Genomic DNA, 9,466 nt, shown 5'->3' on the forward strand with positions numbered 1-9,466 from the left:
TTGATCAGAGATTAAGTGAGTTAGGGCTTTACCCTTTGGAGAGAAGGAGGATGAGAGTAGGTATGATAGAGGTATGCAAGATATGAAGAGGAATAGCTAAACTGGACAGCCAGCGCCTCTTCCCCAGGGCACCACTGATCAATACAAGAGGACATAGCTTTAATGTAAGGGATGGGATGTTCAAGGGGGATATTATAGGAAGGTTTTTTACTCAGAGAGTGGTTGGTGCGTAGAATGCACTTCCTGAGTCAGTGGTGGAGGCAGATACACTAGTGAAATTTACGAGACCACTAGACAGGTGTATGGAGGAGTTTGATGTGGTGGTTTATATGGGAGACAGCGTTTAAGGGGTCGGCACAACAGAGAGAGACGAATGGCCAGAACTGTGCTGTACTATTCTATGTTCCATAACACGGACAGACCACAAACCGTGATAAAACACGGCCTATACCGTAACATAATCAAGACTCATGCTGACACAGAAACGCCATTCACTATCACATCAACAATGCTGTTACCGTAGCACGGTCACGACCTTCAGCAAGACGCAGATACACTCCTGACCGCGACACTGACACGACCATCGCCGTGACACACACGTGTCTGTAACACCGACATGCCCCTGACCGTGTTACTGATAAACTCCTCAAGGCGACACGGACACACACCTCACAGTGACACCGACACGCTCGCATCACCGTGACACTGAGGTACCGTACACCGTGACGTGATCCGCTCTGCACCGCATCGTGACAAAGACTCACACGTCACTGTAACACCCCTTACCGCAACAGTATCACTCCTCAACATCACACCGATGTACCGCTCACTGAGGCAATTACCCTCACCTCACCCTGAGACCGGTAAACCTTTTAACAGATACCAACACATGAATTTAGAATGACACAGTGACATCGACATAGAACTCTCCTTTGCACCGACACACACCTCAGCGTGTTACTCTCACACACACTGTGGCCATGACATGTCTCTCATCGTGACACAGACATAAAAATCTCTTTGCGACCAGCACACCCCACGCCAGGATACCGTGACACGTCATTGTGACCCGGTACGCCTCCCGCCGGGGCACAGGAACTCCTATCACAGAAACTCGGACATGCCCCACACGATACTGACGCAGACACCCATAGTAGCCACTAAACCTTCACTGGGACACTGATATTCCCCCCAAGGTGGCTCCGACGCCTCTCACTGTGCCCAAAGGATATGCTTCACTGTGTCACCCTTCACCGTGACACCAACACAACACTCTCTGTGAACGGTTCGGTAGCGTGACGCTGACTCACGTAAAGGCTAAACATCCTTCACCATCTCTCTCAGTATCACAGATCCGTCACAAGTTCACTGAGATGGAAACGAAGTACAGATCTGTCAACGAAACCAAGGCTCAAATCTGTGAATTGTTAACCAACAGAAGAGGTGAGGCATCATCCCCCTCTTTCACCCGCTCCTCATCACAGGGCAGGCATGGAGAGAGGAAGAGTCACTCTGTGCTTGACATCGGGAGTGTGTGAAGAGATGGTATGGAGGGTGATTCACTCTGTGTTTGACCCGGTGTTTGTGTGATGGGAAGGTGTGGAGGAAGTTTCTCTCTATCTCTGAATCCAGGAGAGTGTGATGGGACGTTGTGGAGGGAGCTTCAGTCTGTGTCTGAGACTTTGCTGTGTGGTGTGTTGAGAAGCTGTAGAGGGAGAATCACTCTTCCTCTGAGAGAACGGGAGAATTTAAAAAGCGAGCAGATTGAGAGGTGGATGTCATTTCTTCGGCAGTTTAAACGGGGCACGACTACGCAAGCGCGTGAAGGTCGGCCTCTGAAGTAGCGAGATGGTTTAAAAAACGAACAGATTAACGGAGCGGGCACCGGAGTAGTGGGAGACAGAGTAGGAAGGGTTTGGCTCGAGAGGCTTCGGCGAGCAGAGACTGAGGACGAGCTTGCTCCCAATGAGGTAAGGCTTGGTAAGCTACTTTAATGAATCTAATTCGCTTAGAAATAGGTAATGGAGGCAGCAGTTAGTGGAGTCGAGTGCTCCGTTTGAAGGACGTGGGAAGTCAGGGCGAGCCAAATTGTCCCTGATGACTACACCTGTAAAAGGTGCATCCGGCTGCAGCTCTTGACAAACCGAGTTAGGGAACTGGAGCTGGGGCCAGATGAACTTCGGGTCATTCGTGAAGCAGGGGCAGAAGTAGACAGGAGTTTCTGGGAGATAGTCACCCCTAAGAGTCAGGAGACAGGTTGCTGGGCGACCGCAGAACATCCCAGTGGCCGTTCCCATCAACAGGGAGGTTGAGCACTCAGATGCCGTTGTCCATGTAAGGATCAATGACGTGGATGGGAAGAAGGAGGAGGTTCTGCACAGAGAGTTTAGGGAGTTTGGGGCAAAATTGAATGACGGGACTCCAGGGTTGGAATGTCAGGATTGCTACCAGAGCCACGTGCCAGTGAGGCTAGAAATAGGAAGATAATGCAGCTAAATACGTGGCTAAGGAGTTGGTGCCGGAGGGAGGGCTTCATGTTCTTGGACAATTGGGTCTTGTTCCACGGAAGGTGGGGCCTGTTACGATGGGACGGGTTGCTCCTGTACAATAGGGGGACTAAAATCCTTGCGGGAAGGTTTGCTAGCGCTGCTGCGGTGAATTTAAACTAGATTTGCAGGGGGAGCGGAAACAGAGTGATAGAGCAAGTAGTGAGGTGGAGGAGGATAAAGGTAATGAGAGGACTGCTAGTGCATGGAGCAAAGCCAGATTTAACATATAAAGAGGCTTTGAGGACAGTGAAGCAGAAATAAGGGTGTAAAGGTAGTAAGTTAGAAGGGCTACAGTGCGTTTCTTCAATGCCAGAAGTGACAGGAACAAAGGGGATGAATTGAGAGCTTGGATACGTACATGGAATTACGATGTAGTGGCGATTACAGAGACGGCTGGCACCAGGGCAGGATTGGATTCTCAATATTCCTGGATTTCAGTGGTTTAAAAGGGATAGAGAGGGGGAAAGGGGGAGAAGGGGTGGCGTTAATGGTCTGCAACAACACTACGGCTACAGAAAGGGTGGTTAATGCAGCAGGATCCTCCTTTGAGTCAGTATGGGTGGATGTCAGGAGCAGGAAGGGAGCAGTTACTCTACTGGTGGTATTCTATCGACATCTTGTAGCGGCAGAGGCATCCAGGAACAGACTGTGTGGCATATTTAGGAAAGGTGTAAAAATAACAGGGTTATTATCGTGGATAACTTTAACTTCCCTAATATTGATTGGCACCTGATTAGTTCCAATGGTTTAGACGTTGCAGAGTTTGTTAAGTGTGTCCAGGACGGATTCCTGTCACAGTATGTTGATAGGCCGACTAGTGTGAATGCCATATTGGATCTAGTATTAGGTAACAAACCGGTTCAGGCCACAGATCTCATAGTGGGTGAGCATCCGGGGGACAGTGACCAACACTCCCTGGCCTTTAGTAGTATCATGGGGAATGATAGAATCTGAGAGGACGGGGAATTTTTAATTGGGGAAGGTCAGAAACATAAGGCTGTAAAGCTTGAACTTGCGGGTGGGGATTGGGACGACGTATTTGCAGGGAAATGTACTATGGATGTGTGTTTGGTGTTTAGGGATCTCTTGCAGGATTTTAGGGATAAATTTGTCCTGGTGACGAAGATAAAGAATGGTAGTGTGAAGGAATCATGGGTGGTAAGTGAGGTGGAGAATCTAGTCAGGTGGAAGAAGGCAGCATACATGGGGTTTAGGAAGCAAGGATCAGATGGGGCTATTGAAGAATATAGGGTAGCAAGAAATGAGCTTAAGAAGGGGCTGATGAGAGCAAGAAGGGGGCATGAGAAGGCCTTGGCGAGTAGGGTAAGGGAAAGCCCCAAGGCATTGTTCAATTATGTGAAGATCAAAAGGATGACAGGTGTGAAGCTCGGGCCGATTAGAGATAAAGGTGGTAAGTTGTGCCTGGTGGTTGTGGAAGTGAGCAAGCTCCTCACTGAATACTTCTCTTCGGTATTCACCAATGAGAGGGAACCTGATGACAGTGAGGACAATATGAGCGAGGGTGAAGCTCAGGAGCATTGCTAATATTAAGGGAGAGGAGGTGCTGGATTTGTTGAAGTACAATAGGATGGATTAGTCCCCGGGGCCTGACGGAATAGTCCCCAGGCTGTTCCACGAGGCAAGGGAAGAGATTGCTGAGACTAGCTCGGATCTTTCTGTACTCGTTGTCCACTGGAATGGCACCGGTGGATTGGAGGGAGGCGAATGCTGTGTTCTTGTTCAAAAAAGGTAGTAGGTATATTCCAGGTAATTAAAGGCCTTACGTCTGCGGTGGGAAAGATGTTGGAAAAGATTCTTAGAGATAGGATCTACAGGCATTTGGAGAATCATAGTCTGATCAGGGACAGTTAGCATGGCTTTGTGAAGGGCAGATCCTGCCTAACAAGCCTGATAGAGTTCTTTGAGGAGGTGACGAGGCAAATAGATGAGGGTAGTGCAGGGGATGTGATCTACATAGCTTTGAATAAGGCATTTAAAAGGTTCCAAACGGTAGGCTTATTCAGAACGTCAGAAGGCATGGGATCCAGGGAAGTTTGGCCAGGGGGATTCAGAATTGGCTTGCCTGCAGAAGGCAGAGGGACGCGGTGGAGGGAGTACATTCAGATTGGATGGCTGTGACTAGTGGTGTCCCACAAGGATCTGTTCTGGGACCTCTACTTTTTGTGAATTTTATTAACCTGGATGTTGGGGTAGAAGGGTGGTTTGGCAAGTTTGCAGACGACACAAAAGTTGGCGGTGTTGTAGATAGCGTAAAGGATTGTCGAAAATTGCAGATAGACATTGTTAGGATGCAGAAGTGGGCTGAGAAGTGGCAGATAGAGTTCAACCCGGAGAAGTGTGAGGTGGTACACTTTGGAAGGACAAACTCCAAGGCAGAGTTCAAAGTAAATGATAGGATACTTGGCAGTGTGAATGAGCAGAGGGATCTGGGGGTACATGTCCACAGATCCCTGAAAGTTGCCTCACAGGTAGATAGGGTGGTTAAGAAAGCTTATGGAGTGTTGGCTTTCATAAGTCGAGGGACAGAGTTTGAGAGACAAGATGTAATGATGCAGCTCTATAAAACTCTGGTTAGGCCACACTTGAAGTACTGTGTCCAGTTCTGGTCGCCTCACTATAGGAAGGATGTGGAAGCATTGGAAAGGGTACAGAGGAGATTTACCAGGATGCTGCTTGTTTTAGAGAGTATGGATTATGATCAGAGATTAAAGGAACTAGGGCTTTACGCTTTGAGAAGAAGGAGGATGAAAGGAGACATGATAGAGGTGTATAAGATATTAAGAGGAATAGATAGAGTGATCAGCCAGCGCCTCTTCCCCAGGGCACCACTGCTCAGTACAAGAGGTCATGGTTTTAAGGTAAGGGGAGGGAAGTTCAAGGGGGATATTAGAGGAAGGTTTTTTACTCAGAGATTGGTTGGTGCGTGGAATGCACTGCCTGAGTCAGTGGTGGAGGCAGATACACCAGTGAAATTTAAGAAACTATTCTATAGGAATATGGAGGAATTTAAGTTGGGGGATATATGGGAGGCAGGGTTTAAGAGTCGGTAGAACATGGGGGGCCGAAGGGCCTGTCCTGTCCTGTACTAATCTATGTTCTATATCTGTGTCTATTTGACGTGTGTGCTGAGGTATTTTTCTCCGGGAGTGTATGATGGATGGTGTGGAGGGATATTCACTGTGCCTGATCCTGTTAATGTGCGATGGGACGATGTTGGAGGCGGGGAAATTCTCTTTGTGCCTGACCTCAGGTGAACGTGATGGGACCGCACGGCGTGAAATTCACTCTGTGCGTCTCCGCGGGTGTGTGTGATGGATAAGTGTGCAGGGAGATTCACTCTGTATCTCACTGTTCCTTGTTCGTGATTTCCAGAGCAAACCTGTTCCGAAAATTGGGTCACAAATAAAGACCGGTGTTACTACTTTTCCACGTTTGAAACATCTTTATACAAAGCGATTCAAGAATGTTCAAACCGTGATTCAAGGCTGCTTGAAATCAATTCAAGGGATGAAGCGGTATGTGTCACAGCACGAGAAGATCCCACAGAAACACAGTAATCATCAAACACCCCCGGGGTCAGACAAAGAGTGAAAACGCACAATACACCGCCCCGTCACACACCCCCGGGGTCAAATACAGAGTGAATCTACCACCACACCGCCCCATCGCACACTCCCGGGGTCAGACAGAGAGTGCATCCCCCTCCACACCGTCCCGTCACGCTCTCCAGGGGTCAAACATAGAGTGAATCTCCCGCCACACCGTCCCATCACACACTCCCTGGGTCAGACGCAGAGTGAATCTCCCGCCACACCGTCCCATCACACACTCCCGGGGTCAGACACAAAGTGAATCTCCCTCCAGAGCGTCCCATCACACACTCCCGGGGTCAGACACAGACTAAATCGCCCTCCACACCGTCCCATCACACACTCCCGGTGTCAGACACAGAGTGAATCTCCCTCCACACCGTTCCATCACACACTCCCGGGGTCAGACACAGAGTGAAGCTCCTTCCAGACAGACCCATCACACACTCCCGGGGTCAGACACAGAGTGAAGCTCCTTCCAGACAGACCCATCACACACTCCCGGGGTCAGACACAGAGTGAAGCTCCTTCCACACCGTCCCATCACACACTCCTGAGGTGTGACACAATGAAGCTACCTTCACTGAGTCCCGGAAGAGATTCCTGTTGTAATCAACTGAGAGAAGCTCCGTATCACAGTTTTCGATTCTTGGCATTAATACAGTAAATTTAAATTTCCCAGAGCGTTGTATCCCGCAACCCTGTGTCCGGAACCCATATATACTGGATTGGAAAATGCGAAAACAGGTGAGATTTGGACTGATCTGCCGGGTGACAGTTGGGTATTTTGATAGTCCTGACGGGAGAAAATGGAATTCGTTTACAGTCTGAAGTAGTTTTGTGGAAAAAGTGAGGGGTATTGGGATTTGTTTGTTAGGGGGTAGGGTGGTACAATAGGAACAATTTGTGGCCGACACATGTCTGACGGGGAAGGACAGGACAGTGGGAATATTTCGGAAACTGGCAGGGGGCAGTAGGGAGAGATCAGCACACAGGGTTTATTTTGGTATTGACGCATGTCGGTCAGGAGAGCGCGGTGCAGTGGAATCATTTTGGAGATAGTCGCCGGGCTGTGAGGAGAGGGAGCAACAGCGGGATTAGTTTGGTGAAAGACTTAGATTTTAGGGGCGAGAGTAGGACAACTGGATTAGTTTGGAGACCAGTACAAGGAGATGGCACACAGTGGGTTAATGTGATTAGTTCGGAGCTAGTCGCCGGGCTGTGAGGAGAGGGAGGAACAGTGTGATTCGTTTGCTGAATGACATAGATCTGAGGGAAAAGAGCTGGGCAGCTGGATTAGACGGTGGGAGAGTGGGGTTGTTGCGGGGACTGAAACAGATCAGAAGGGAGAGGAAGGGCCTGTTCGATTCGGATGGGGACTGAGGACAGTGGAGAGGAAGCGGTTCGGTGGAATTAGTTCGGAGGACACGGGGCTCTGGGGGGACAATGGGTCAGTGCAATCGGGGGAACTGACGCAGGATTGTGGGGAGACATTGGGACCGTGGTATCTGTCTGGATACCGGCACCGGGCCGTGGGGGAGAGCGTTTGAGTGGGATGAGTTTGGGGAGGGACACAGGCTGTTAGGAGATAGCGATTTCCTGGGATTAGCTTCGGGACGGTCCGGGCTCGGGCTCTCTGCTGGAGCTGTTTTGCATCTGTTGAAATTTTTTAACCCTCTTGTATAGGAATGCGAGCTTCCGTCTCCTGTACAAGTGGTCTTCGGTGACGCCCTACTGCAGTCTGTGTGATCCGACTGCAGTCAGTAGGAATTATCCTTGCGATCGTGAGCAGCATTTCATCTGCGAGAAGTCGTTGTTCCCGGATATTCCTGAAAAGATCCAGGGTCTCTGTCAACAGCCAGTGGAGGCGACGTGAATCAAATGACTAACTCCAGTTTCCCCTTCACTCTCACTCCCGATCCTTTCAGATTCCCCGCCCACCCTCTCTGCCCCTCCCTCCTACTACAATTCCTCCTCTTAACGCAACCATATTCTCCCCACCACACACCGATAAATCTCTCCCCCCGTCCATCCCCTTCTTTCCCTCCATTCCCCCGTCCCGCTCTCTCTACCTATCTTATTATTACCTCGTACTTCCGCCGCCCGCTTTCTTCTGCTCCCTCTACCCACCTCTTTCACCTCTCTCCCTCTTTCGTACGCCTCTCTACACCACTCTCTTCCCTCACCGTTCTCTCCATCTCCCCGATATTTCTCTCTCTCTCCTTCCCACCCACTCTCCCCTCAATCCTGTGCCGTCTGTGGCAGTGCAGCCGATTTGAATCCAGTGCCTACCCCTCTATTTCCCCACTGTCTCTTCGTCAACTATCAACCCTCCATCCTCTCAAACTCCCTCCTCGCCCTCTCTGTCCCTGCCTCCTACCCCAGTCTCCAACTGCTGAGGCGTCCCCATTCTCCCCACTACGCACCGACAAAACTCTGTCCCCATTGACCCCCGGCTTTGTGGCCATTTCCAACCCGTCCCGTTCTTCTCCACCCCCTATTGACCCGCTCTTTCTCTGCCCGCTCTTCCTCCTCTCTCTCAGCCAACTCTCTCCCACTCTCTGCTACCTCTCTACCCGTCTCTCCCACTTCCCTCTCCGCTCTCTCTGAATCCTCCGTCTCCATGATCTCTCTCTCTCTTTCCTTCCCACCCGCTCTCACCGCCATCCTGTGTCATCTGGTTCTCGATAACCCAACCCTGGGTGAAAGTCTGTGCGCATTCCCTCTGTCTGTGCCGCTCTTGGGTTTATGCACCTCTGTAAGTTTGCAACACTGATCCAGGGAATAAAGTCACAAACTTCCTTCCCTCTCTACATAACCCTCGATTTCCTGCAATATCCCCGTAGAACTCCCTGCACACTCTTTCCAGGTCAGTGGCATTTGTTTCCTAAAGCAGAAAGCCTCACCGACGTCTTGTACCACTGCAACGTGATCTCCTGACTCCTGTGCTCGGTGCCCTGACCGGTGAAGGCCAGCGTGACAAGTGTCCTGTCTTATCGAATATTTTTAAGCAGAATCGCTATCTGATTTTTATTTTTTTTATCTGAAATTTAGCCGGCTTGGAATGTGTTCGTCTGCTGCATCAGAACTGCAAAAAAAGATGTATAGTTAATGTAAATTACAAACATTAATAAACACCGCAAAAATGTCGGGTTAGTGCTCGTGCGTTCAGAGACGTGACGGCGCGGGGTGAGAAGATGTTCCTGAATCGTTGTGTGTGGGTGTTCAGGCTCCTGCGACTCCTCCCTGATGGTAGTAACGAGCAGAGAGCTTCTCCCGAGTGGGGAGAGTACTCAGTGATGGATG

The 9,466-nt window shown here is 49.9% G+C and overlaps 1 long non-coding RNA gene across 1 annotated transcript; it reads left to right on the plus strand.

Moving 5' to 3' along the window:
- Window positions 1–5,954: 5,954 nt before the first annotated feature.
- Window positions 5,955–9,213, plus strand: LOC140719909 (uncharacterized). Its single transcript, XR_012097036.1, has 3 exons — window positions 5,955–6,085; window positions 6,843–6,907; window positions 7,847–9,213. It is a non-coding gene; the product is annotated as an uncharacterized lncRNA (long non-coding RNA).
- The last annotated feature ends 253 nt before the right edge of the window (window positions 9,214–9,466 follow it).

The sequence above is a fragment of the Hemitrygon akajei genome, unplaced genomic scaffold (genome assembly GCF_048418815.1).
Source record: "Hemitrygon akajei unplaced genomic scaffold, sHemAka1.3 Scf000033, whole genome shotgun sequence".
Lineage (NCBI taxonomy): Eukaryota > Metazoa > Chordata > Chondrichthyes > Myliobatiformes > Dasyatidae > Hemitrygon > Hemitrygon akajei.